At 46.0% G+C, this 26,319-nt stretch overlaps 1 pseudogene; it reads right to left on the bottom strand.

The window, feature by feature from the left end:
- LOC125930367 (transcription factor BTF3 homolog 4-like) overlaps window positions 1–25,714 on the bottom strand; it is a 181,444-nt pseudogene extending 155,730 nt beyond the window's left edge.
- Between the last annotated feature and the right edge of the window lie 605 nt (window positions 25,715–26,319).

Consider the following 26,319-nt stretch of genomic DNA (forward strand, 5'->3'; position numbering starts at 1 on the left):
TCCTAAGCCCAGATCCCAGATGAGCCCATTCCAACTCCAAAGCTATAGAACTATGAGCTAATAAATGGGTGCTGGGTTAAGCTACAAAGTTTGTGGTAATTTGTTACCCAGCAATAGAAAATTAATACAATGTGAACATAAGAATCTAGAAGTTTCTTTTCTGGCTACCAGTAGAACATGGTGGTTAGGAACTTGGGAACCACACTTCCTAGATTCACATCCCAGTTCTGCCACTTTCTGAGCTGGAAGACCTTGGGTAAGTGAGTCAATCCCCCCGGGCCTCAGTTTCTTCATCTGTGAAATGGTGGTAATAGTACCTTCATCATAAAGTTACTGTGAGAATAAAATAAGGTAAAATATCTAAAGTACTAAGAGAAGTGCCTGGCATGTTGTACATACTTCACAAAGCCTTTTGTTATTATTTTCAAAAGACTGCTAGAATCTCCCCATAAAGCCTAGGACCTGGGGAAAGCTGGGCCCACAGATTCATATGATAACAATCATCTGAGGCTCTCTTCAGATTTTCTCCTGTCCAACTGTCTTTGCTCATGTATATTTCCCGCCAGGCCCCTGTAAGCATTTGGGTTTGCAATCCTGAATCCTAGATTGATGAGCTGCAGAGTCCAGCACAACCTCAATTCTGACCTTCACCTATGAAGGCAGGCCAAGATCCTCATTCGTTAGCTGAGTGGGCAGTCTTTTCCTAAGCCCTACTCAGCGTTTCTTTGGAAAGATTTAGAGGGCTGGCTGGAGTTTGGCTTGAAAGGGAATATGGAAGGACACTTGTGGGTCTTTGAAATGGATGAAGGAGAAGTGGCCCATAAGGGCTCTTGAACGTCTAATCCATATGGGACTGTCACTGCCTCCCTGCTATATAAAATAAAGGACAACATGAAGCCTATGAAAGCTTCCATCCATCCCTCCAGTGGGCTCAAAGTCCAAGCCCACTAGACACTCAGAAGTGTGAGTGCTGGCCACTCAAGGGCCCTCACGCCTTTCTCTTCTGTGGTCCTAAATGATCCCGTGGCCTTGGAGCCTGGCCAAGAAGCAGGAGGAAAATGCCACTTCAAGCCCAAAGCCATCTCCCTGTCTCAGATCCAATTAGCCCAGAGCATTTGTGGAAGCTGTGTGCGAGAGACCAGCAGCAGGGCAAGCAAAGTGCCTTCCAGCCGGTGGGCAGATGGACGGGAAGAGGGCCAGCATTTGATTTCAGTCTCGAGGAGGGCCTAGGGTGGTGAACACAGGCAGCTCCCATCCTGTCTTAGAAGGGCAGTCTCTGGAGGACATGAGGAAATGCTGCCCTGCTATGGTGCCTCTGTTTCTCCCTTGGCCACTATGACCTCCCCAGCCTGTGAAAATGGACTGGTGACAACAAATTCTTCACCATCTGGTTTTCAGCCTCAATTTGGAGCAATAAAAGAGAAGTAGACCAGTTGGCTGCACTCATCACTCTCAATCGCTCCCTCTCTCTCTCTCTCTCTCCACACCTCCCACCCTCCTTCTCTCTCCCTTCCTCTCAGTCTTGTTCCTAGAACTTGTTTCTGTGTGGTACAAGAATGTTGTGAAATATTAGATAGATGTGCCTGTTCTCTTCTCTTTCATCCTAGAACTTTTCTTTTTTTCCATAGAGCCTTGCTACTCAATGTGAGCTTGTTAGACCATCCGCAAAAGCGTCATCTGAGAGTTTGCTGGAACCGTACAGTCTGCTCCAGACATACAGAATCAGAAACTGCAGTTGAACAAGATCTCCTGGGTATGGATATGCACATTAAAGTTTGAGAAGCAATCCCTAGCCTAGGGGTCTTTCTCCTTAGCCCAGACAGCTAGACTGAGTCACCCACTGGTTTGCGGGAAAGCAGTCACCATGGGGGGGGGGGGGGTGGAGCAGGTAGGGGGAGTTACAAATTCCAATTTATTGAGTTAAAAATAAAACCCACTAATGTTAATTCAAGGCAGAAATATTTGCATGCATATTTATGGAACACATTTTTCCCCACTGCCAGATAAATTAAAGGAATCCACCTCTGAGAGAGAGAAGAAGGACCATGGAGACAGAAGCTAAGTGAGATCAAGAGAGTCCAGGTCTCAGGGAGTGATGCCATCCATTCCAGTGCCAGGGAGCCACATGACAGCCCAGTCAGTGCTCAGCTGCCCTTCTTATGGCCATCTGCTGGGGAATGCTCATGGACATATCGCCAGCCACTCATACGGGAGGAATGCAGCTCTTCTGTGCTCAAAGAATTTGCCTCAGTCCCCATCTGATCATCCACTCACTACTCTTGTGAGTCCAGCCCCTCGGAATGCAGTAAGGGCCATAGATACCTAAAGAGACAATGTGACCTGGATGAAAAGCTCCACTGGGACCAAAATGGCACTAGTATACCTGGCTCTCAATCCCTCACCAAGTCATGGACATCCAAACAACCCACCCTACACTTTTGATTTACTTTCCTCCTTGCATGGTCCATCATGTGAAGAGAAGGCTCTGAAGCTTTCAACTTCATCCTTCAAGGGAAGAAGTTGAGAAAATGCAGTAGACTTACAGAATAGATTGTCAGAGCTGGGAATGACTTCTGAGGTCATAAAATATAACCTCTCCTCCTTCTATCTGTCCATTTATCCTTCCTTCCTTTCTTCCTTCCTTCCTTCCATCTATCCGTCTATCCATCCATCCATCCATCCATCCTTCCATCTAGTATTCCCTTACTTTGACAAACATTTATTGAGTGTCTCCCACAAGTCAGGGATCATGCTAGGGTATTCATTCCTAGGCAAAACCAGACATAGATCTTGTCCTTGGGTAGCTTACCTTCTAGTAAACAGACTGTTGCTAAACACATGACAGAAGCTACTACGTGTGGTCACTCAAGATCATACAGGTGTAGCAGATTGTGGGTTCTGATGAGGAGTTTAGAGCAGGGCTTTTTAGGAAAATGGAGAATGAAATCAGCTTTAAGAAGGAACAGGTGGGGCAACTGGGTGGCTCAGTTACTAGCTGAGCTAGTAACTGACTTCAGCTCAGGTCATGATCTCAGGGTTTGTGAGTTCCTGCCCTGCATCGAGCTCTGTGCTGACAGTTTGGAGCCCAAAGCTTGCTTTGGATTCTGTGTCTCCCTCTCTCTCTGACCCTCCCCCACTGACATTCTGTCTGTCTGTCTCTCTCTCAAAAATGAACATTAAAAAATATTAAAAAAAAAAAAGAACAGGTAAGGTTAGATAGAAGCTATATGATAACTTCTCCACTTTTCTCTTAGCAAATGGGACCAAGTTGAAACTGTGATAGGAGCAGTGCTTGCCAGCAAATAAGCTTGGGTGGGACTAAATATATCCACTTTCTTATCTGTGTTAATGGAACCCTTCCCATTGATTTGTTTCATTCAGCTACTCACCAGGTACTGTTAAGAAGGGAAACACAGGATCCCTGACTGAGCTTCAAAAAAGTGTGAAAGATTGCTTCTCCAAGAGATAAACCAGGAGAAGGGTGCTTCCCTTTAAAAGTAGCTAAACCCAACTTGCATGATCTCCTTTAATCCTTACAACAACTTTATGAGTTGGGTTCTATCATTTTTTCCCATATTACAGATACAGACACTGAGGCTTGGGGGCGTTAAACAATTTGCCCAAGGCCACAAAACTAGTGAGCGGCCAAGCTGGGATCTGGATCCCAGTCTCTACCTGGGATGGGAAACAAGGTGTGGAATTACAAGACACTAGTTATCTCCATCCAGGGCTGCTTACTAGGTGTCTCAGCCTTAGTAGGTGTCACCCGGGGCCCGTGCTCAGAGGGGCCCTGCACTTGGGGCGCTAATGCTCTACAGCTGCCATCTTGAAATTCCCAACAACTGTACATTTGATTTGGGGTTTCAGAGGTCAGTTCCAGTGGGACAGCAGGGCATCTGCACTGCCACCTCCTGCTGCAGTTCCACCTCTGTCTCTCCAGGATGAGTTCTCTGCTGCTTGCTCCTGTACCCTCTGGCACCCTAAGAACCCTACTTGGCCTCCCCCACCCTGCCACTGCCCATGGCTGCAGCCATCCCCACCACCTAGACTCCAGGTGCTCACCAGCAATTTATTCCAGCCTCACCTGACTGGCCTGGGAGTCAGCACCCAAAGAGTCAGGGGTTACCTGTCCTCTGTGGGTTGGGGACTGACTTCTCCAGCCCTGGTTGGGGCACGGGGGGCTTCAGTCTGATGGCTGCTGGAAGAGGAGGGATGGGAGTGGGGAGTGCTGAGCTGCAGGGTCCCAGGTGCCTGTGATGCTCTGCATTGGCCAAGTGGGAATCCCCCTGCCAGAGGGAGTGGGACATCACATAGCAAACAGAAACATCGGGGGAGAGAGCCAGAGAGACAAAGAAAGACGAAAAGGAGAAGAATGGAAAAAGTTTTCTATTTTAGTATCTTCAATGGCACCTTTTTTTTTTAACATTTATTCATTTTTGAGTGACAGAGAGAGACAAAGCATGAGTGGGGGAGGGGCAGAGAGAGGGAGACACAGAATCTGAAGCAGGCTCCAGGCTCTGAGCTGTCAGCACAGAACCCGGTGCAGGGCTTGAACCCACGAACTGTGAGATCATGTCCTGAGCTGAAGTCTGATGCTCAACCGACTGAGCCACCCAGACACCCCTCAATGGCACCTTTTTTAACAAGAGACCCTGCATTTTCATCTTATGCTGAACCTCACAAATGATTTAGTGTGAACTTTTCTGGTGATGGGGTGGAGAGAGCTCCTATACTCATTATGCCTCCAAGACAATCTTTTCTCACTCCTGACCCAGAGGGAGAGACCACTCCTTTAAAAGAAGCTCCTCCCTATTTAAATCTCAGGGCTCCAATCTGGAACATTCTGATGGGTGAGACCTACATGTATTTCATCTGTCCAGCTTCTTAGATTTCATTCCCTATTCTTTTACTTAGTTTTTAATGCTCACATTTGAGTACTTGCCATACTAAGCCCTTTGCAGGGACCCTCTCATTTAAGCCCCACAACAGCCCCTACACGGTACATGGTATTACTATGTCCATTTTACACATAAGGGGACTGAGGCTTGAGAAATTCAAAAGTTAGCCTCTGACTGTGAGGCTCTATCTGCTGCCTCTGTGCAGACCCAGCTCTGCCTAGAGATCCCACTCAGTAAAACAGCCTTACTTCTCATTCCCTTCTAGCTTCACGGAACCTAAGATTCATGGATTTTCAAACATCATTCTTAATGACTTTCTGAGGTACCTGGGATCTGCCCTGGACAAGCCTCCTGGAGTTGGAAGGACTAGCTGCTAATCCCGGGAAGCGCTTTCCTGAAAGAGGAGATACTGGGAATATGTAAAACAAACTGTCTGAGGAATATATGGCTCGTTTCAGACATTTCAAATACCACCAGCAGGCAGCGATGTGTGCCCGACTGCCCAGTTATTTACCAAGGGAAGTCTGCGGCAGGTACACACAGGGGAGACTTTCTTCTGTGGGTCTTTCGCTGCCAAGAGACACCCTGAGAATGTAGAGGTTACAAGCCCTGGCACCCGAGAGCCAAGCTGCAGAGCGAGAGCTGAACAGAGCTCTCTTTGCAAGGCCACGCCAGGATTACAGTAATTGCAGGCCGGCTGCCGGCTCTCTGGCGGCAGTGCCCAGTGGAGCCTGCCAGCTGGCCCTGCTAATTACCTGTCGCCCAGGATGGGGAGGGAACTTGAGAGAGAACTGAAGAGGCCCAGACAGAAGGCACTGGAGCGTGGCAGGCTGGCATCTCCGGGATCCAGGCCGCCCAGCCGGCCCCATGGCAATAGCTCTGCTGTTGCGGAGAATGACTTGGCATGTTTCTGTCTTGTTCCTCCCAAACAGCTCCCCTGCGTGGGCCTGCCTGTCTCCCTTTCAGAGCAATGAACCTCTCTAGTCTCAGGCTTTCCCCAAGGTACCCAGAGAATTGCCGAGGATGGATTTTTGGGCAGGAGCTCAGAGCTGGGTGGGAGAAAGAGGCTCTTTCTAGACCAGTGCTGTCCAGTAGTAATTTAACGTAAGCCACAAATGTAATTTAAAAATGTCTAGCGGCCACATTAAAAAAAAAAAAAAGTAAGAAAAAAAGTGAAATTAATTTTAATATATTTTATTTAATATTATATCTAAAACATTATCATTTCAACATGTAATCAACATAAAAGAGTACTGAGATATTTTCTTTGCACCCAGTCTTCAAAGTCTAGTGTTTATTTTACACATCCTGCACATCTCAATCAGGGTTAAGTGCCAATAGCCACATGGGGCTAGTGGCTACCATATTGGACAGCACGGATCCAGATGAATGATAGAAAATGTAACTCCAAGCATACCATTGGCTTTCCTTGACCACATGTGGGTTTTGTACTCCAACCTCCAATCCTTATTTTCTTCTGGGCTTGATATTAGATACTGCAACTCTGTGAATGGGCTGAGGGCCAGCAGCACTGATGTCATCAGGGAGCTTGTTAGAAATGAAGAATCTAAGGCTCCAGCCCTGACCTTCCAGATGAGAATCTGCATTTCAACAAGTTCCACAAGTGATTTGTATGCAGAGTGAAGCCTAAGAAGCAAACTGTTCTAGACCCCTCTCACTTCCCCTCCCTCTTGGGGTTGCATTTGACTTTCACTTCAAACCTGGGCTCCCTTGTTACCTGGATCCCTTGCCCAACTATTGAACTTTTGGCTACTGCCAAGAATAGTTGACACCTGTGTTATCTGCTACTGTCCCCATACTGCAGAAAGCCAAGTGAGTGGAAATTGAAAAACAGTAACAAATGAAACCCATAGCCTGGCTAGTATTCATTGAGCACTTACAATGAGCCAGGCTCCACGCTCAGCAGTTCTCATGCATAATCTCACTGAATCTTCATCTACTTGAGGAGCCTGGTGCATTATTATATCCATTTTACAGATGAGGGTCAGAGACTACTGCCCACACACAGTCCATTTCTGGTAAAGTGAGAATAAATCCTAGATCTACCTGATTGGCAAGCCCACAATCTGACCACATTCAAATTCGAGTAGTTTTAGCATATGTGTGGTGGCTGCAAGAAACACTTATTCCTGCTCAAAAATCCTGCCATTCTGATTTATTCAGTCTGCATGGTCTTCCTCACAATGGCTGCTATACATTTTGCTGTTCTTGAACTCCAGCCTCACCAACTAGACCTTCTGAAAATTCCTTCTCCCGCCCCTTTTTAAGGGAAATTCAAAACCATCACTCATGAATGACTTCAGATGGTCTCTTCTCAGTCTGAAAATCTCTGTGCATCTTTGTTAGGCCTTGACTTTGGCTCTGCTTCATGGCTTCCCCAACAGCCTCATGACTTCTGGATTGCAAGTTGGCTTCAGCTGGGAAGCTTCTTGTGGAGGAGGAGAAGCACTACTGAGCCTCTAGTACTATTCCTGAGTCTGCCTGGCAATTGGCAAAAACTCACTTACTCTTAGTTCACAACTTGGCATTCTGATCTACACCCAAGACTCTTGGAGACTTAGTTAATGTGAGTCACTCTCCAAGCTGGGTCAACTCAGGATGCACACCCCCCAGAGGTATCTGGGTGTACAAAGATGAAGATTCGGGTGATGCAAAAAGTTACTCCTTGCCCTGAGGTTCTTGTTGAGTTAACCGGACTCCTTTTCTCTTCCTTCCTCTCTCTCTCGTTCAGTGTAACAAAGGGGCCATCTGATAGAGGTCCTAACATTTATCATTGGTTTAAAACTTTGCCACCTGATTTTAAAGTTTATTCCTTTTTTAAATTTATTTGAGACAGAGATAGAGAGCAAGTCGGGGTGGGGCAGAGAGAGAGGGAGACAGAATCCCAAGGAGGCTCTGCACTGTGAGCACAGAGCCCAATGCGGGGCTCAAACTCACAAACCGAAAGATCATGACCTGAGCTGAAATCAAGAGTCAGAGATTTAACCAACTGAGCCACCCAGGTGCACAGCCACCTAGATTTTAAAGTCCTTAAGATATAGGCCTTATCTCCCGTATCTTGTACTCTAGCAGCCCAGTGTAGAGCAGGTGCTTCTGAGCTACCTTGCCCCAGGGGTGAGAGAGCTGGGATTTTATTTCTTATTTATCAATCAACTCCTATCAGTAATGAGTTGAGTGCACCTCAGAGGAGATTCCAGCAGCAAGAGAAAGCTCCCAAGCAAAGAAATAGAGGTGGTGGCAGATGGAAGGCAGATTAGTATACACTGAACTGGTAAGGGAGAGTGGTAAAGGTGAAGCCCTGGCAGCAACTGACATGATACACTAGATCCATGCCCACTTCACCATATCCTTTAATTCCTAGCTCTTGAATTCTTCTAAAGTCATATCTGCTGCTCAGTTTTAACCAGGTATCACTAGTATTGAAAAACTGGAATGAGCTACGTCATGGGCTCATGGACCCATATGGTGAGTTGTCCTAGACCCTGACCCACAGATGCCTTTGGATGGATCCCTAGAAAGACATGACCCCACATCCCTCTCTGATGGCTTCATGATGGTTTCTGACGGTGGCTGGAAGGCTCAGCTGTAAAGTCAGGCTCTGTGGGAATGTTGGGATCCTATCCATCTCCTATCCCGTGCGTGCGTGACAGGCCAAGCCTGGTGGGGCGCGCGCGTGCGCGCACACACACACACACACACACACACACACACCGCAGCTCAAAACACCTGTTTTAAATGCTTCGATTTTGATTACTTCCTTGCTATCTCTGTTCTGGGGGCAGACATAACTTCAGGGGGAAATAATCTATCCCAGGAGAAGGCATATATGATTATATACATATAGTTCTGGAAGGGACATCGTGGTGCAACATTAAGGACAGCAGAAAATGTGTCTTAGCAGTGACGGGAAAAGCCAGCAGGAGAGGGAATGATAGTCTGGAAGTTTGGGACCTCATTTTGCCGAAATCAACGTCAGATGGGTCTGTGTGTTTGGGTCGGTTTTCTCTCTAGAATATTTATATTAACGTCACTCTGTGGAAACATTCCATGCCTCTGACATTTCAATCTTTTCAGAGTGCTATTATGCATTCAGAGGAAATGAGAGACAGGGAAGTGGAGAAGAGAGAGGGAGAGGGGATAAGGATTAGAAAAAAGAAAGTAAAACTGAATTAAAGATTGAAAAGCAAATTTGGTGCATCCTTTTAAAAAACAGAATGAGGCAGGGTTTCAGCATTTAACTTTTGAGGGGATACAAAGCATCCCATAACAACTTCTACCAGAATCCTGGATTCCCAGGCAGGTCCAATCAGATGCTGGGAGGCGAGGTAAGCGGCTACAGCTGTAACTGAGATGAGGTGAAGATGGCCTGGAGCAGGCAGACGTGCTGACAGAGAGCCAGGATGGATTCCAGATACAGTTTGGGGCAGAACTGGTATATCCGCTGTGGACTGGAAGTAGTAGGTAAATGAAAAGAGGATCGGGGATGACTCTGAGGTTCATTCCTTGAGCACCTAGACCATAAGGTTTCATGCAGCTGAGACTTTCCACCTCCTATGTTGTGTCTTGCTGCGCTTGAACCCTTGGCTATTCCAACAGTAACCAGAGAGCTCCACGTCTAGAAGCCAACCCCAAAGATCCTGAGCCAGGATCTCTATTGGACACATCTTCTTGCTCCCAACAACGGACCCAAGCTCTGAATGTGCAGTGTTCTGAGTTTAACTGTGGCTGCCCACCCCCCACCCTGCCACAGCATCCTAACCTCCAACACCTTAGACTGTGACCTTATTTAGAAACAGGTTGTTTACAGTGGTAACAAAATGAGATTATTAGGGTGATCCCTAATCAATTAAGACTGACGTCCTTATAGAAAAGGGGGAACTGGAACGCAAAGACAGACGTACACAGAGGGAAGATGATGTGAGGACACATAGGGAGAACACCACGTGAAGACAGAGGATAAAATGGCATGTGTTCAAGTCAAGGAACAACAGAGGACACCAGAAGCTAAGAAAGGAGCCTGGAACAGATTCTTCCCTAGCACCTTGAGTGAAAGCAGGGCCCTCCCTGCCAACACCTTGCTTTCATATTTCTGGCCTCCAGAACTGTGAGACCACAGATGTTATGTTAAGCCATTCACTTTGTGGGTCTTTGCTATGCAGCCCTAGTAACCTCAGACAGGAAGGCTACGGAATTAATCAGGAGCAACTCTCAACCAAAGTCTAATGGGATCTGGTAGATAAATAGTCCAGTTCTCTTGCTTCCCTTAGTAGGAGAAACTCTGACATGTGGGCTTGGAGAAACCTGTTTCCAGGATTTTTTCAGTGGGATTTGGCTCCAGTCACCCATAGGGTAAACAGCGTCATAACCCATGGCTTCCTGCTTCAAGTCTCTACTTCCTACCAATGTTTCTGAGATCTCCCAAATAAACAACTTGCACACAAATCCTGTCTCATGTGTATGTCTAGGGGAGCTCAGCCTGAGGTGGGAGTCGCCCATGGGCAGCTAATTCCTGCTGTCCCAGCCACACAGCTTGCTGCTTCTTGAGAAGGCCATCTTCCGCCAATCCTGGCTCTTGAATATTTCTGCACAATCTGTCATGGGATGCAGTGGTGCATAAAATGGCTCATCTATCTAAGGGAGTTACAGGGAAAAAAATACCTTCTTTTACCTCTGCTTTCCCTTCTATCTGTCCCCAAGCAATGGACTACCAAAGGATTGGGGGAAAGGAAGATTTGTCAGTTACTATCCTGACAGTTAAGTAATACTTGAAAGGAGCAAAGCAACAATGTTTGTGATGTTCAGGCTTTCTTAAGCCAGGTTGCACTGTGCTTGGAAGAAGTTATAGAAGACAGAAGGATAGATAAGTTATAGACTATATACAATTTAATTGCTAGTGAGGATAAGAGCAGACAGGTAGAGCTGGAAGGATAACATAAGATCTTAGGGAGTGAAATGTCTCCAGCATGCATACACACAAGACACAACTGTGATAGTTAAAAATATGTCCACACGTTTTTGACACTGTTCTCTTAAAAAGCAGAACCTAATTTCCCCCCTGTGGAGTGTGGGACTAGAAGTAGTGATTCATTTCTAACAAACAGATACGGTTGGAATTAATGATGTGCAACCTCCAAGACTAGATGGTCAAAGGCACTGTGGCTGCCTCCTTTCTTGCTAGGGTCACTCATGCAGGGGGAAGCCAGCTGCCATGTCATGGGGGACACATCAGTCTATGGAGGGGCCCACATGGTGAGGAACAGTTGAGGCTTGCTACCAATAGCCACGTGATCCTCCAGTCCTAGCAAAACCTTTAGATGACCACAGCCTCAGCTGACATATTTTTTTAAATTTTTTTTAAGGTTTATTTATTTTTGAGAGAGAGAGAGAGAGACAGCACGAACAGGGAAGGGGCAGACAGAGAGGGAGACACAGAATCCGAAACAGCCTCCAGGCTCTGAGCTGTCAGCACAGAGCCCGACATGGGGCTTGAACTCACGAACCATGAGATCATGAGCTGAGCTGAAGTTGGACACTTAACCGACTGAGCCACCCAGGTGCCCCATCATCACCTGACATCTTGACTGCAATTACAAGACACCCTGAACCAGAATCCAGCTAAGTCATTCCCAAATTCCTGACCCACAGAAGTTGTGAGATAGTAAATGCTTGCTGTTTTAGGCCACTGAATTTCAGAGGTAATGTGTTACCCAGCAATTAGACAACCAAGACGGCTACATACTATCTGATTATTAGTGGGGATGGAGAGACAAACAGGAAGAATTCACCATAAAGATTTCAGGGAGTGGAAGTGCTTTCACACATGACATACAACAGAGACCAATATTTCTTTTCTTATTCTCTACCAAACCAAGGTGAGACACTGGAGAAAATTTAAAATACAGAGAATTCTCATGGAACCAGAGTTTTTGAGCTGAAAAAAAATTCAGAGTAGAAAAATCTTCATTAAAAAAATGGTAGAAAAATAAATAAATAATAGATAGAAAAACTTATATTCAAGAGAAAAGAGGTGATTTCCCCGAAGACATCACATCCATTTTGGAAGGATCCTGGTCGGACTTGGAGGCAACAGGCAAATTTGGAGGAATCATGGATTCCAGGAAACTCCAAAAGTCCAGGCAGTGATTTTTCTGCATCAACACTGAAGGTTCACAGATATATTTACAATTGCTAAGAGATCAAACTACCAGTGGAAGTCCAATATAGGATTGATATGTAAAACTGATTTTTCTGCTTAAGGAAAATTGTTAGAATCTTTCCTTAAACAAATCATAAAGTTCTGAGACTCAGACAGAAAGTGTTGACTCATATCCAGCTATTTCTTGAAAACACCTGGCTTACCACGTGACTATTCCAGTCTTCAAAAGGAAGATTCTTGAATACAAAGACTGGTTGAGGAGAAACCTATAAATTGGAGATGCCCTACGGTGGTTGCCTACCTACTGGGCTGCTCCTTCACCTCTTGCAAAGATTCCTTTTCAGAAATAAGTGTTGGTATTACTTTGTAGAGTCCCAGATAACATCAGTTTGGGGAAGTCCCATGCCTAAATGACCCCTAGGAATTTTTTTTAAGCAAACAAATACCAACCAGATACCCAGAAATACTTCAGACAGATGTTTTTCAAAGGCATGCTCTCTTTTCCCTACCTGGCAATATCTTTTTGCAAATAGTCATAGACCTGGAGTTTTTATAAACTTGACTCTCACACACAATTCTGTGTGACCCAGACACTGCCTTCCTCTCCCACCCAACCAGGTACCACTCTCCCCTTGATCACTCCTTGCCAACCATATCGATTTTTTTTGTTGTTTCTAAAACAAAACTGGCTCTTTCCTACCTTAGGGCTTTTGCCCCTGCTATTCTTGTCATCTAGAATGTTCTGATGTCCTGGCTCTTAGATGCAGTTCAACGTTCAATGTCTCAATGTTCAAGTCTCAGGTGCAATGACCCTACCTCAAAGAAGCTTCCCTAATGACTGTGGACACCCTTCCCCTTTCTATCTGTGATGGTCAACTTGGCTAAAGTCCCCATTGAGTCAATGAAACACTAGTCTAGCTGTTGCTGGGGAGGTATTTTATAGATATGATTAAGTCTATGATCAGTTTATCTCCCATAATCTGGGTGGGCCTGATCCAATCAGTTGAAAGGTGTTAAGAGCAAAGCTCAGGCTTCCCTGAAAAAAAAAATTCTGCCAGTGGAAAGCAGCTTCAGGATATGCCCTGTTCCAGCCTACCATTCCTCACAGACTGCCCTACAGGCTTTGGATTTGCCCATCCAGCTCCCATAATTGCTTAAGCCAACTCCCTGCAGTAATCTCAGAACAGAATCCCACTGGTTCTCTTCCTCTGGTGGAACCCTGAAAGATACACCATCCCAGGTGCTCCACGTAGTTCTTCAGTACTAACATTGCCTGACTTAGGAAATAAAAAAAGCGAGATCCAATTTGGGTAAATACATCTTCAAAAACTGGTTTATAAAAATCTGATATTTAAATTTAACTGGACCTCCTGTATTTGACCTGGCAACCTTGGAGAAGAGCAGAACGTGGCCGAGTAGGAGGACCCTAAGCTCGTGTTGGCCCACATGTAGGAGTAGATATCACTCACATCCATGTAAATAACCTGGAGAAAACTTTGAAGACTGGCAGAATAAAGTTCACAATGAAAATATAGAGAAGCAGCAACATCTGAGCAGTTAAGAAGGGGAGAAGGGAAGGAGTGGCAGGCACGGAGAGGGGACAGCACCAGGGAGCCCACACGGGAAGACAAATCCCCACGACTCTGGCTTTGCAAACCAGAGGGGCTGAATTCCCTGACTTTGTATAACCAGTGGGGCTTGGAGCCCGGAGCTTTAAAAGGCAGCTGACTCAGCACTGGGCAAGGCAGGAGGGCAATTTTGTGATCTGACAACCCTACTTGTCACAATTTGAGTCTCCCTTGTTTATGGGTTTGCTTGCTTGCTATTGTCGGTCTCCCCCATCTACTCTGGAAGCTCTGGCCGGGACCCTGTATGTAGAGTCTTGTGGCTGCATCCCTAGTTCCTAAAATAGTGCCTGGCACAGAGAGGGTATCTACTAAATATCTATAGAGGAATGAATAAATGAATGTATATTATCTGCACATTCATGCTTTCTGCTTTGAGAGCTTCAAATCATCCCTCACTCATAGAAATCAGGTTTCTGTGCATGAGTAGTTGAATGGATGGTATCAAGAGTGTGTGGTCTCCCTTTCTACCTTGCCACTATCAGTGCCCAGGAGAGTGTTAGTTAGTGTGATTATCTGACTGTTTTAAGAGCAGTTGGCTCTTATTATTTTGGAAAAATGAGCAGAAAATGGGAAGACAAAAGTGCTGATGGCAGTGGTAAGAGGCTTGTCTCATAAACTTAGTATAACCATGATGACAATGGAAATCGCAAGGCATGCCAAATACGGCAAATCTTCAGCCCCGATCAGAAGCTTACAGAACTTAGATTGCTTGGCTCTTCAATTATGAATGGAGAAAAGAGAGCAATAATCAGAACATGCATGGAGTCCCAAAGCTCGTCACTGAGGGCTGGCTGAAAGTCAAATGAGGAAGTTTTTCTTTCAGCATCTGGAGGCAGAAACCGCTTTCAAGAAGTGAATCTATTGTTTGACTGGGACATTGGCCTTCTGTTCTGCTTGCAACTTAAGCCTCTGCTCAAGTGGCACCTGTTCCCTGTAGACTTTCCAGATGTCTATCAACCCACCCCCAAGAACCTTTCTCTCTCTCTTTCCTGGGGAAGTGTGGGGGTGTGAAACCATTTGAAACATGTGTTCTCACTTTTACTTATATTTTAGTTACCTGCTATTGACTCCACCTCCTCTTCTAGGTAACAAATTCCTTAGAAGTAGGGAATATTTTACAATCCCCACCACACACACACACACACACACACACACACACACAGGCTTACGTACAGGGGCTCAGTTCCATGGTGGAAATCAATCTGCACTTGAAGCTGAAAGGCATGGATACTGGTGGAATATGCCTATCAGCCTTATTCCTACCCACCTACCAATGGACACTGAAAATACCTTTGCCTGAAACAATTCTGTCCTCCCTGCTCCAGTGCCTGAAATATCCGCCATTACGGTCCTACCTGTGGGCTGAGACATCTCATCTATTGACTCTAGGTTGAAATCAATGTGCCTCCAGCCAGGCTTAGTAGGAAAAGTGGGTATGAAGAAACAGCAGTGCACTGGAGGCCTGGAGACAAGGACTTCTACTCCAGCTCTCCTACATACCACCTATTGGATCTCCTACCCCCCTTCCGTAATTCAGCCTCTCTTATCTTGTCATTTATGAACCATGCATCATAACCACACCTACCCTAACAGGACTGATAAGACATGATTTCTCAACCTTAACACTGTTGACTTTTTTGTCTGATAATTCTTTCTTGTAGGGGATGTTCTGTGTTTAGCAACATCCTTGGCCTCTACCTAAAAGAAGGGGCCAGTGACCTTCTCTACCAGTTGTGACAACCCAAAACACCTCCAAATATCCTCTGGGGGACAAAGTCACCCACTGTTGACAATCACCGCAGCAAAATTCCGATGCTCCTGTGCCACCTTCCCTCCCCCACCCAAGGACCCTTGCGATTATATTGGCCCCACCGGGATAATCTCCTCATCCCAAGATCCTTGACTTAATCATCTACAAAGTCCCTTTTACCATGTAAGATAACATATTCACAGGTTCTAGGGATTAGGATGTGGACATCTCTGGGGGGGGGGGGCACTATTCAACCTATAGCAATCCATTACCTGTCCCTAAAACTTCATGTCTCCCTCATATGCACCCCATTCCAAGTTCCCCAAAACTCTCAACCCCTAACAGCATAACTCAAGTCCAGAATCTCATCTAGGTCTCAATTAGCTCAAAAGTCTCAGATCTCATCCCCTAAATAATTTAAAGGAGGTGCAAGCAAGACTCTTGGTATGACCCATCTAGGGGCACAATTCCTCAACATCTATGGACGTGCGAAACTAGCAAACAAGTTATCGGTCCCTCCTGGAGCAGATCCCACCAGGATAATGATTACAGACATTTCTGGTCAAAAAGGGAGAAAAATGAAAGGAAAAAAGAAGTCACTGGTCCCAAGCAATTTCTAACTCCAACTGGGCAAACTCCATTAGGTTTCAAGGCCTGGCTCCCAGCTCTGCCCTGAGCCCAGGGATTGGCTCTCTCCTTCCTTTTTTGTGATGGGTAGCATTTGTTTGCAGCTGAGTAGTTTTATCAGCCTGTTTCCTGCTTGTAGAGTTCTGAGGGTTTGACAGTCTTCTTTCACTTTGTTCTCTCTGTCCATTTCTGTCTGGCTGATGGTATTTCTGCTGATAGAATCCTCTCAAAAGTCTGGTAGGTCTCCTATATACGTCACAGGGATTCACTCCATCTGGCCCTCCGGCCAAATGTGGCGTATTGCTTCCATCTGTAAATAAAGTTTTATTGAGACACAGGCACACCTGTTTACGTATTGTTGATGGCCAGGCTACTTTCATTATACAGTAACAAGAGTGGAGTAGTTGCAACAGAGAGAATATGATCTGCAAAGCTGAAGCTATTGACTGTGGCCCTTAACAGAAAAAGTTTGCTGATCCTTGGGACAGAGGAAAAACTAAGTAAGTAGTAGTTTGGAAAAAAAAAAAGACAGGCTTCGGTGGGTTACAAAACCAGTGCCACATGGAGGTGGTTAGTGTTTCAGAAGTGGTTGCGGGAAGTGCTAGGAGGGAAGTGAGACAAGGTGAGGAATGAATGAACAGGAGAGGACAGAACTTGAAAAGTAAACTTGATCTTGGTACGCTGCCTTGGAAGCCTGGAGCCAGGGCAAATAAGGAGCAAAAACAGAATGAAGGAAAAAGTCAACCAAAAGAAAGGAAAGAAACCCAAAGTGGGCTCAACTGAAACAGAAAAATCGCACGTGGAGTGGTGCATAAAGCCCCTCAATTTGCAGGAACCACGTTGCTTCCTTGTCATCCTCCCTCCAACAAGAATTCTGCTGTGCACACAACTGGGTGGCATTTGCTTGATTCTACGTGCCAGCGTCAGGTTCCTAATAAGCCTCTCCCCTTTGCTTTTACTCGGTGGAAATGAGAACACACCAAGGGTGAGGTTTGTGTGCGGTCTGGGGGGCTTTCACAAAAAGACAGCTTGATTAGCCTTATTTAAAATATGATTGCTCCTTGAATCCCTGTGCATAAATCAACTTCAGGTGATTGTGCCTGTCACAGGCCCCTGCTCGCCTGGTTACCGGTTCGGCGTGTTCTTTGCCCTAAACAAAGCAGGACAAATTAGAGGCAAAGACCCGCTCGGGGTCCTAGACATTAATAGAAACTGATTTTCCCTTAAAAAACAGCTCACTTTGGGAGTTGTAAATAGGAAGAAATAAACTACTCAAAAGAAGGTTTGAGACCACGGCCTGGAGCAGGCTTGGCTATTGGAATGGAACCAGTTTGGGGTTTGGGGTTTGGGGTTTGGGGTTTGGGTGGAGATGGCATGTCAAATTTTGTGGTTACTCCCTAAACACACACCAACTGTTTCAATATCAGATCTGAATATGCTGCAACTCCCCCACCCCCAAGGCCATGCCTCCTCCCCAAAGAGTTAAGCCAAGAGCCCAGGACAGTTTGCTCCCCACGCGGATAGGTGTTCTGGAGTTAGCAGGCAATGTATTCTATTTCAGGAAATCAGACCAAATAAAAATCATTCCAATTAAAAAGCGCCACCGGGCAAATAGAACAGCAAGGGCCCACCTCACACAAAACAGATCAACCACAGAGTTCAGCCTTTCCTACGTGTTGTTGATGGCAGAGTCACTGCCCGGAGTTTATTCAACAGGATAAAAGGTGCCTGGTAATTTGCACTGAGAGGACTCTTTTCCCACACAGCCGTCACAAAGCATTTTGATGTGCTTATCATTTACAACGGCCCACAGGAGGAGCGGAATCGAAAAGTGATTGTGATTCCAAACACTACTGAACCCAGTAATTATATGGCTTATTAATACCGAGCCTCAACTAAGCCGCAGATATATGTTTGAGAAACACACACACACAGAGGCTCGCCCCCCAAGCCCTCGGAACATGCTTCATTAAAAACTTGAAATATGGGGCTTCCTGTAGGGATATCTCATCTTGTGGAGTCGGGTTCCCAATTCTTACAAAAAATGAAAATTAGCTACAGTGAGCTTTGGGGAAAGCCCCACAAATGCCCACAAGTCCAGCAAGATGCTCAACTGTGCGAGGCAGGAACTCACCATCCACATGTCCGTCAGGTGAGGCGGGAGGGAGGACCGGCCGTCCACTGCTGCACTGGCACCCCCTTTTCTTGCTCGCTCTGTTGAGGACATGGAGGTGAATTCACTTGAGCCAAAAATGTAGGTTATGTAACTTTACCCTGACGGACAGCCCCGGGAGTGCCCGTCCCCACTACCAACATGAGAAGTACAAGGGTGCTTTTTGTAGGAAAAGGACCTGACGCTGGATTTTCCACTACCTGATAATAAACACCCGTCATTTTCTCATCGGCTAAAAACACTACCAAGGTCCTCCACCGCCTTTCTCTCCTAAACAAACCAACTCGGGCATCTGAAGACTGGTAAGCCTTTTCTCTCTTTTTCCCTCTCTCTCATTAGCATTTCCAAAGGGAATGCTCCAAGCTACCTGGGGGGGACAATGCCCTGAAATTTCAGACACCTCCAAACGACTCCTTCCTATGCTGATGTAGGCATTTGAATACGGAATATGCAGTGTCTCGGGCACAACTTGATTTCTAGAAGCTACAGGGTCACAGGTAGATGCACGAACTTTGGGGTTCAGACTCTTAATTAAAAGCGCCAGGTACCAGGGCACCTAGGTGGCTCAGTCCCTTAAGCACCGGACTTTGGCTCAGGTTTGTGAGTTGGAGTCTTTTGTCAGAGCAGAGCCCAATTCTAGTCCTCTGTCTCTCTCTCTTTCTGCCCCTCCCCTGCTTGTGCGCGCTCTCTCTCTCAAAAATAAACATGAAAGAAAGAAAGAAAGAAAGAAAGAAAGAAAGAAAGAAAGAAAGAAAGAAAAGAAAGAAAGAAAAGAAAGAAAGAAAGAAAGAAAGAAAGAAAGAGAGAAGTGCCAGCAACCAACTCAAAGCTTAAGTAAAAGGCACAAAGTTTCTGACTCACACAAATGAAAATCTGCCTGTAGTATTGGCCTTGGGATTCAAGTGATGCAAATGATAAAGATCTCTCCGAGTGTCAGGCTTGCTTTTCTTTAAGGGTTGGCCTCATTCCCTCCTATAACAAGAGAACTCCATCATGTCGGGGCGGTTGGGTGAGTGGCACGAACTTTACTCACATCACCTCAGCTTCGTGCCTTCAGAGGAAGAAGGCTCTCTCCCTGCCAGTCACGGACGAATCCCCAAGGAAGGATTCTGATAGGCTGCGCTGGGTCACGTGCCTCCTCAGCCCAATCACTGGGGCAGGAGGGATGGGGCTCTGTGATTGGTCAGACCTCAATCTCGTGACCATCCTGTGGCCAGGAGGGAGAACCACAGAGTATGGCAGCCTGATCAGGGCCACGTGCAGCTCGTGGTGACAAGCGTTTTCCCAGGAAAGATGAGGGGAGGTTGCAGATATATTATGAAGCAATGAAAGAAGACGAAACAGCCACCATTCACCTCAGGGTCGCACAAAATATAACGCGAAGGACGGTCTCACGCCTACCATCCCACGTGCAAACAAACATCTTAATGATGCTGCCGTTCAACTAACTTCACCGGCATTATTTATGACATTAGCCTGCAACTGGTGTGTCATTTTAGCAGTTGGCGCCAGACTGCCAGCCCTGAACAGAAATCCCTAACTTGGAGAAGGCCAGAAAGCAGTGTTTCTCCAATTCCAGTATCGACTCACTTCATAAGTCAGGGTTTTGCAAGTTTTATAATTATAGTGGTTTACCCGTAAAACACAAACAGAAACCCAATGCCGTAATTGCTTGCCGTACTTGTAGCAATTTCTCCCGGCAGCTCCACGAACCACCTACATTATCCATCATCTACCACAGGGTGGACAACATTTGCAGAGCAAGCATTCTGCTGCCATTCCAGGCAGCAAGTCACGCCAGAGGTCACGACAGTTTTGATCTCTTTCTCTTACCCCCTCCCTGGAAGTGGGGTCTCTGGTCTAGCAGCATCTGCACCGCCTAGGAACTTATTTGAAATGCAAATGCTTGGACGCTGTCCCAGACCCACTGAATCTGAAAGGGAGAGTGAGGGCAGCATAGATCTGTGTTTTAACAAGCCCTCGAGGTGATTCTGATGCTAAAGTTTGCCCAATCCTGCCTTATATAATGCTCCATTGTCATAGTGACCTCGGATTCAGCACACATATGCTTCCTCTTTTGGTTTCCTGCTCACAAACTTCCCATTGTCTACAGAATAAATTATATACTTAGTTTAGCATTCAAAGATTTTACCAATCTCATCCTCCAAACTTACTGCCTATTAATGTGTTTATTGTCATGAATCTTATTTATTTATTGAGCACTCACACTGAGCCAAACATCTTGCAAGGTCCCTAACATATGCTGTGTATTAGTCTGCTCAGGCTGCCATAACAAAATACCATAGACTGGGTGGCTTCGACAACAGATACTTATTTTCTCATGGTTCTAGAGGCTGGAAGTCCAATAGCAAAGTGCAGGCCAACTCAGTTTCTAGAGAGACCTTTCCTGGCTTGCAGACCACCGCCTTCTCACTGTGTCCTCACATGGTGAAGAAACAGAGCAGGATCTTGCTCTCTTCTTCTTATAAAGCCACTCTCATGACCCTAGGTAACCCTAATTATCTCCCACACGCCCCCTATGCCAAATGCCATCACACTGAGGGTTAGGGCTTCAACATGTGAATGGGGGTAGGAGGGACACAATTCAGTCCATAGTATGTTGGTTCATGTAAGCCACCCACCAAGCCTGTATTATTGAGCCTGGTGACTATTGAGAAAACTAAGGCTTAGAGAAGCTAGGGAAGCAGTCCAAGACCACAGTTAGTAGGTAGTGGTGCCAGAGGTCAGTCTTGCTGTGGTACTCAATCCCACACAGGGCATCCTGTGGACTGTTCTATCCATGGCTGCCTGCTTTTCCAGACTCATCTCATGCCCTCCTTCCCTGATGCCTTGTTCATAGCACTCCCCAAACTGGATCACCTCCCCAGACACGCCCCTCCCCCCGAACCCGTTTGTTTAAATGCATTGAGTCCCAGAAAACAAATGATCTTCATCTAGTGTCCTAACCAGACTAATTTTCTTTTTTCTTTTCTTTTTTTCTTTTTTGGAGTAACTTCATTCTTTTCCTCATCTATGATTCTAAGAGTTCTTTTGCTCCTCTGATTTCTATTTGCTTACCTCGCGCCTTGTATAAATCCCCAACCTTCCTTACTAAATTTACTTCCCAAAGCTCAGTGGATACTTCCATGGACCATTATTAATAAAGATTATTAGCATTTTATTTTTTTAAAATTTTTTAACGTTTATTTATTTATTTTTAATGTTTATTTATTTTTGAGACAGAGAAAGACACAGCAAGAGCAGGGAAGGGGCAGAGAGAGAGGGAGACACAGAATGTGAAGCAGGCTCCAGGCTCTGAGCTGTCAGCACAGAGCCCAACGCGGGGCTCGAACTCACCAACTATGAGATCGTGACTTGAGCCGAAGTTGGAGGCTTAACCGACTGAGCCACCCAGGCGCCCCACGTTTATTTATTTTTGAGACAGAGAGAGACAGAGCATGAACAGTGTTGGGGCAGAGAGAGAGGGAGACACAGAATTGGAAGCAGGCTCCAGGCTCCGAGCCATCAGCCCAGAGCCCGACGCAGGGCTTGAACTCACGGACCGCGAGATCGTGACCTGAGTCGAAGTCGGATGCTTAACCGACTGAGCCACCTGGGCACCCCAGATTATTAGCATTTTAAAACCTTTTGTAAATATCTGCCACATTCTAGCTATTGTAGACTTCCTAAGAAATTAAATGTACTGTCTGGAAGGAGGTGAGGACCTCAAATAAGCAAACTCAAATGATGGGCACAAAGTTTATTTGGCCAACAGTTTTCAAATACTTTTTTTTTCTTTCTTTTTTCTTTTTCTTTTTTTAATTTTAGGGATAGTGGTGGAATCAAATGAAGCAATAACAGGACAGGGTGCACTGGAAGGAATAATGTGTGAAATCACTACCAGTGGTTAGTTCTAATACAAGTATGACAACAGAGTGGTGTATAAAGCAGGGATCAGCAAACTCCATCCTGAATCACGATCACCTGGAGGGCTTATTAAAACACAGCTAACTGCTGCTTCCACTCCTCCTTTCTGATCCAGGAAGACAGGATGGGCCTGAGAATTGGTTTTTCTAAGTTTCTAGGGACTACTCATACTCCTGGTCCAGGGACCATAGCTGGAGAACCACTGATCTCAAAGTCTTCCTTGTTGTTAGAGATTTAGAAGTGGAAGGGCATGTATCATTCAGACGCTTTGCCCACAAGTAACAGAAATCCTGTCCAAATATAGTTTGGATGACAGGCATTGCAAGAAGCATATCAGCAAATGATGGCGTGATGAAGAATCAGCCTCTTGCCATCCTTCTGTCCTGCCATCGCCGTCATGTACACGTTGCTCTTCATAATTACAAGGAGGCTGCCACAGGAACTCATTAACATGTACCGGAAGGAGCGGAGGGTTTTCCTCCATGTGTTTTTGGTTTTTTTTTTTTTATCCAGGAGGAATGTCTCTCCAAGAGCCTCCTAGCAGATATCCCCTTAAAACCCACTGGCTATGATAGCCACATGCCCACAGTTGTTAGCAAGGGTGGTGAACCTACCACAATCAAATGAGAGCCAACAAATTTCCCCTCGTAATATGGGACAGTGAACTCTTGAATTTAACCAAGGTCCTGCCAACTACGTGGAAGGTGGAGAAAGGTCCTTAGGGGAGGCTACTGACAGTGTCAGCCACAATCACTCACACCTCCTCCTCTCTGGGTTCCACCAGTAGAGAAAACTGGCACAAGGAGGTATGTAGGCAGGGGCCAAAGTATCACAGGGCTTTCTGGGACCCTACACTGGAGAATGTCTGCAGTGCACATTGGTGCTCTTCCTACCCAGCATTCAAACCCTCTCTTCTCCTAGCAGCATCCCAATTTTCTTCTGCGGAACCCTCCACACCCATTTTGGACAATCTTGGTGGGTTGGTCAAGCAAGGTGTGCTGGCCTCACCTGGGCCACCCCATCATTCGAGGTTGACCAATCTCAGGATCTCTCCTGGGGATATTAACCTTGAATAAGGTGATATAAGAATAGAACACATTTGGAGTGGAGAAATGTCCTCCCTCTCCAGAAAAAGGAAGTATCCTTCAGCCCTTATACTTCTCCTCCTATTCTCATCTTGTAGCTACATATGTTAATGCTCTGTTGGCTACTTTACATGCACAACCTCACCAAATCTTGGTGATAATCCTATAGGGTGAGTATCATTACTCCAATTTTGCAGATGAAGAAACTGAAGGTCAGAGAGGTTCGGCGCTAGTAACTGGTAGAGCTTGGTGCTGAATTTATACTTATCAGACTACAGAGCCCTATCTTTCTTACTATTCTTCATTATCAAGAGAAACAGCCTTCTCCCCAAACAGCACAGTAAAATGGCTGATGATCTTTTGTCCTTTTTTTCTCTGTCCACACACCCAGGAGTCTTAGTACCCACACCACACTGCTGTCTAATCTAGGCTTGTTAGGACCAGGCAGTATTTCACAATCCCCCAAGCAGACGTCTGTTATTTCTGCCCTTTCGCGATCTTTCCCCCAGCTTCTGATATCAACCCAGCTTTTCTGTGGCTCAAGAGTTAACTCAGTGCCACCTCTCCCCTCTCCCTCAAGGGATGGTGTGATATTGTGATTTATAATAAGAAATGTGCATTTGGTCCCCCTCCCATTTCTGGCTTGGAGCTCCTAAAACCCTTGGAATTTCCTAAGTGATGAGAGTGATAAAGGTGTCTTTTGTTATTTTAATAATGTGACATTTGGACAGCACCTAAGGATAGGGGCTGGTTGCAAGGAGAACATACCATGTGATTCTTGTGATTCAAGGGTTGGAACTCTGAGTCCTACCCCACCCCTCCCCCTCTTGGGGGGTGGGGGGGAGAGGGGCTGGAGATCCAGTACAATCACCAGAGGCCAATGATTTAATCGGCCGTGCCTGTGTGGTAAAGCCTCCATAAAAACCTGAAAGGAGGGGATCAAGAGCTTCCACGTTGGGGAGCACGTGGAGATTTGGGGAAAGCGTCATGTTTGCTCAGAGAGGGCATGGAAACTCCACCTCCCTTCCCTATACCTTCCCTATGCATCTCTTCCATCTAGCTGTTTCTGAGTTCTATCCTTCTATAATACACTGGTAATCTAGTAAGCAAAGTGCTTCTCTGAGTTCTGTGAGCCACTCTAGCAAATTAATTCAACCCAAGGAGAGGGTCATTGGAACCTCTCCAGTCAATAGCAGGTAGGTTAGAGGCATAGGTGACAACCTAGACTTGCAACTGAACCTCTGAAGAGTGCGGCCACAGGGCCTGACTAAATGTGACACTCACTTATAGAGCTCCTCTTATAGGCACAGCATTGTGCCATGCACTTTACATGCAGTATCTCATGATCTTCTTGACAGCTCTTCTAGGGCAGTAATGTTACTCTTCCCATTTGACAGATAGGGAGTGGAAGCTCAAAAAAGTAAGTAATTTCCACACGGTCGCTCAGTTAAATAAGCGATAGAGTCAAAATCCAAATCCAAGAGTCAAATCCCAGAGCCTGAGTTCTGAACTAACACAGGTCACTTTTGAATAAAGACCTGTGTCTCTCAAAGGTCCGTTTTAAAAAAAGCCTCAGCCATGTAGAAGCGTGACTTGTTTTCAGTCCCTTAAGAATGTTGGGGATTAGTTCTTCTGAAACTCCCAAGGCACTAGCTTTCACCCTGGCTGGCAGTAATCTAGCACCTGAAGCTGCCTAATTAAACAAGTGCAGGCACACTGATTTCCTTAATTCAGGATTCTCTCCATCTCTGTCTTCTGGCCCCCTTTCTCTGAACTCTTCATGTCTGCTAGGTGACCTCACTCATTCCCAGGTATCCCATGTGTGGATGAATCCCAAGCTCACATCTTTAGCCCAGACTTGGTACCAAATCTCCACTGCCTTGGTTCCACCTGCTGCCAGGACCTTGGCACCTGAATTCTCCCTAGTGTAGCGGAGGCTGGGGTGCCCGCCCACATCCCACAGGGTCCTTCTGTTTCCCATTTCCCAGCTGCTGCCTGCAACCTTCTCCAGAGTGTTGCCCTTGGGCAAAGACAGTGCCGCCTCACCCAGAAGTTCCTGCCAGATCCCAATACCCCCACCTTCACCTGACCTCAGGTGTGGAAATGGTAAAGAGAGGTGAAGGATACATGTAGGGCAGTTATAGTTCCTGTGCCAAGAGTCTAGGGCACATTCCTTAGACTAGCAATCAGTACACCTCTACCCTGGCTACAGATCTTCCCTCCTACTCAGCCACAGAGCCATTCCTCAGCCCTCAACAGTCCCTCTGCTTTCTAGTCTGTTTGTCTTTACTCACTCAGGTTCTTCTGCCTCCTCTCTTCCAACCACCAAAATTCTACTCATCCTTTGAAGGCCAGTGACATTGCCACTTTGCCCATGACGCATTCCCAAATTACACTTTTGCTTACCACATGGGTTACTGTTAGATATGCCCAGGTCTCTAATTACCATGGTCCAGAAAGAATCCGATTCATCTTAACTAACTCTAAGGGCTATGGCTGAAGTGTGTCCCACCAAAAGCTGTTGAAGTCCTAACCCTTGGTACCTGTGACTTTGACCTTATCTGGATATGGGGTCTTTGCAGGTATAATCAAGTTAGGATGAGGTCATTGAGGTGGGCTCTAATCCAATATGACTGGTGTCCTTGTAAGGAGAAGAGACACAGAAACAAACGTGCATAGAAGGAAGATGCACAGGGAGAACAACAGGTGACCACAGAGACAGAGACTGGAACAATGCATCTACAAGTCAAGGAATGTCAAGGGTTGCTGGCAATCCCAGAGGCTAGAAGAGAGGCCTGGAACAGATTCTCCTCTAGGACCCTCAGAGGGAGTGTGGTCCTGCCAACACGTTGATTTCAGACTTCAAGCCTCCAGAACAGGGAGAGAATAAAGCCTCTGTTACTTTAAGCACCCCAGTTGGTGGCACTTTGTCACAGCAACCCAAACCAGAACATTAAGTGTCTCACGCGATGCCTTAGGCAGAGGAGGTAACAGACAGTGGCTTGTTGAATCCACATGGTGGTCATTTATTTTTCTCACTTGTTCTTTTAGAAA

The sequence above is a fragment of the Panthera uncia genome, chromosome A2 (assembly GCF_023721935.1).
Source record: "Panthera uncia isolate 11264 chromosome A2, Puncia_PCG_1.0, whole genome shotgun sequence".
Classification (NCBI taxonomy): domain Eukaryota; kingdom Metazoa; phylum Chordata; class Mammalia; order Carnivora; family Felidae; genus Panthera; species Panthera uncia.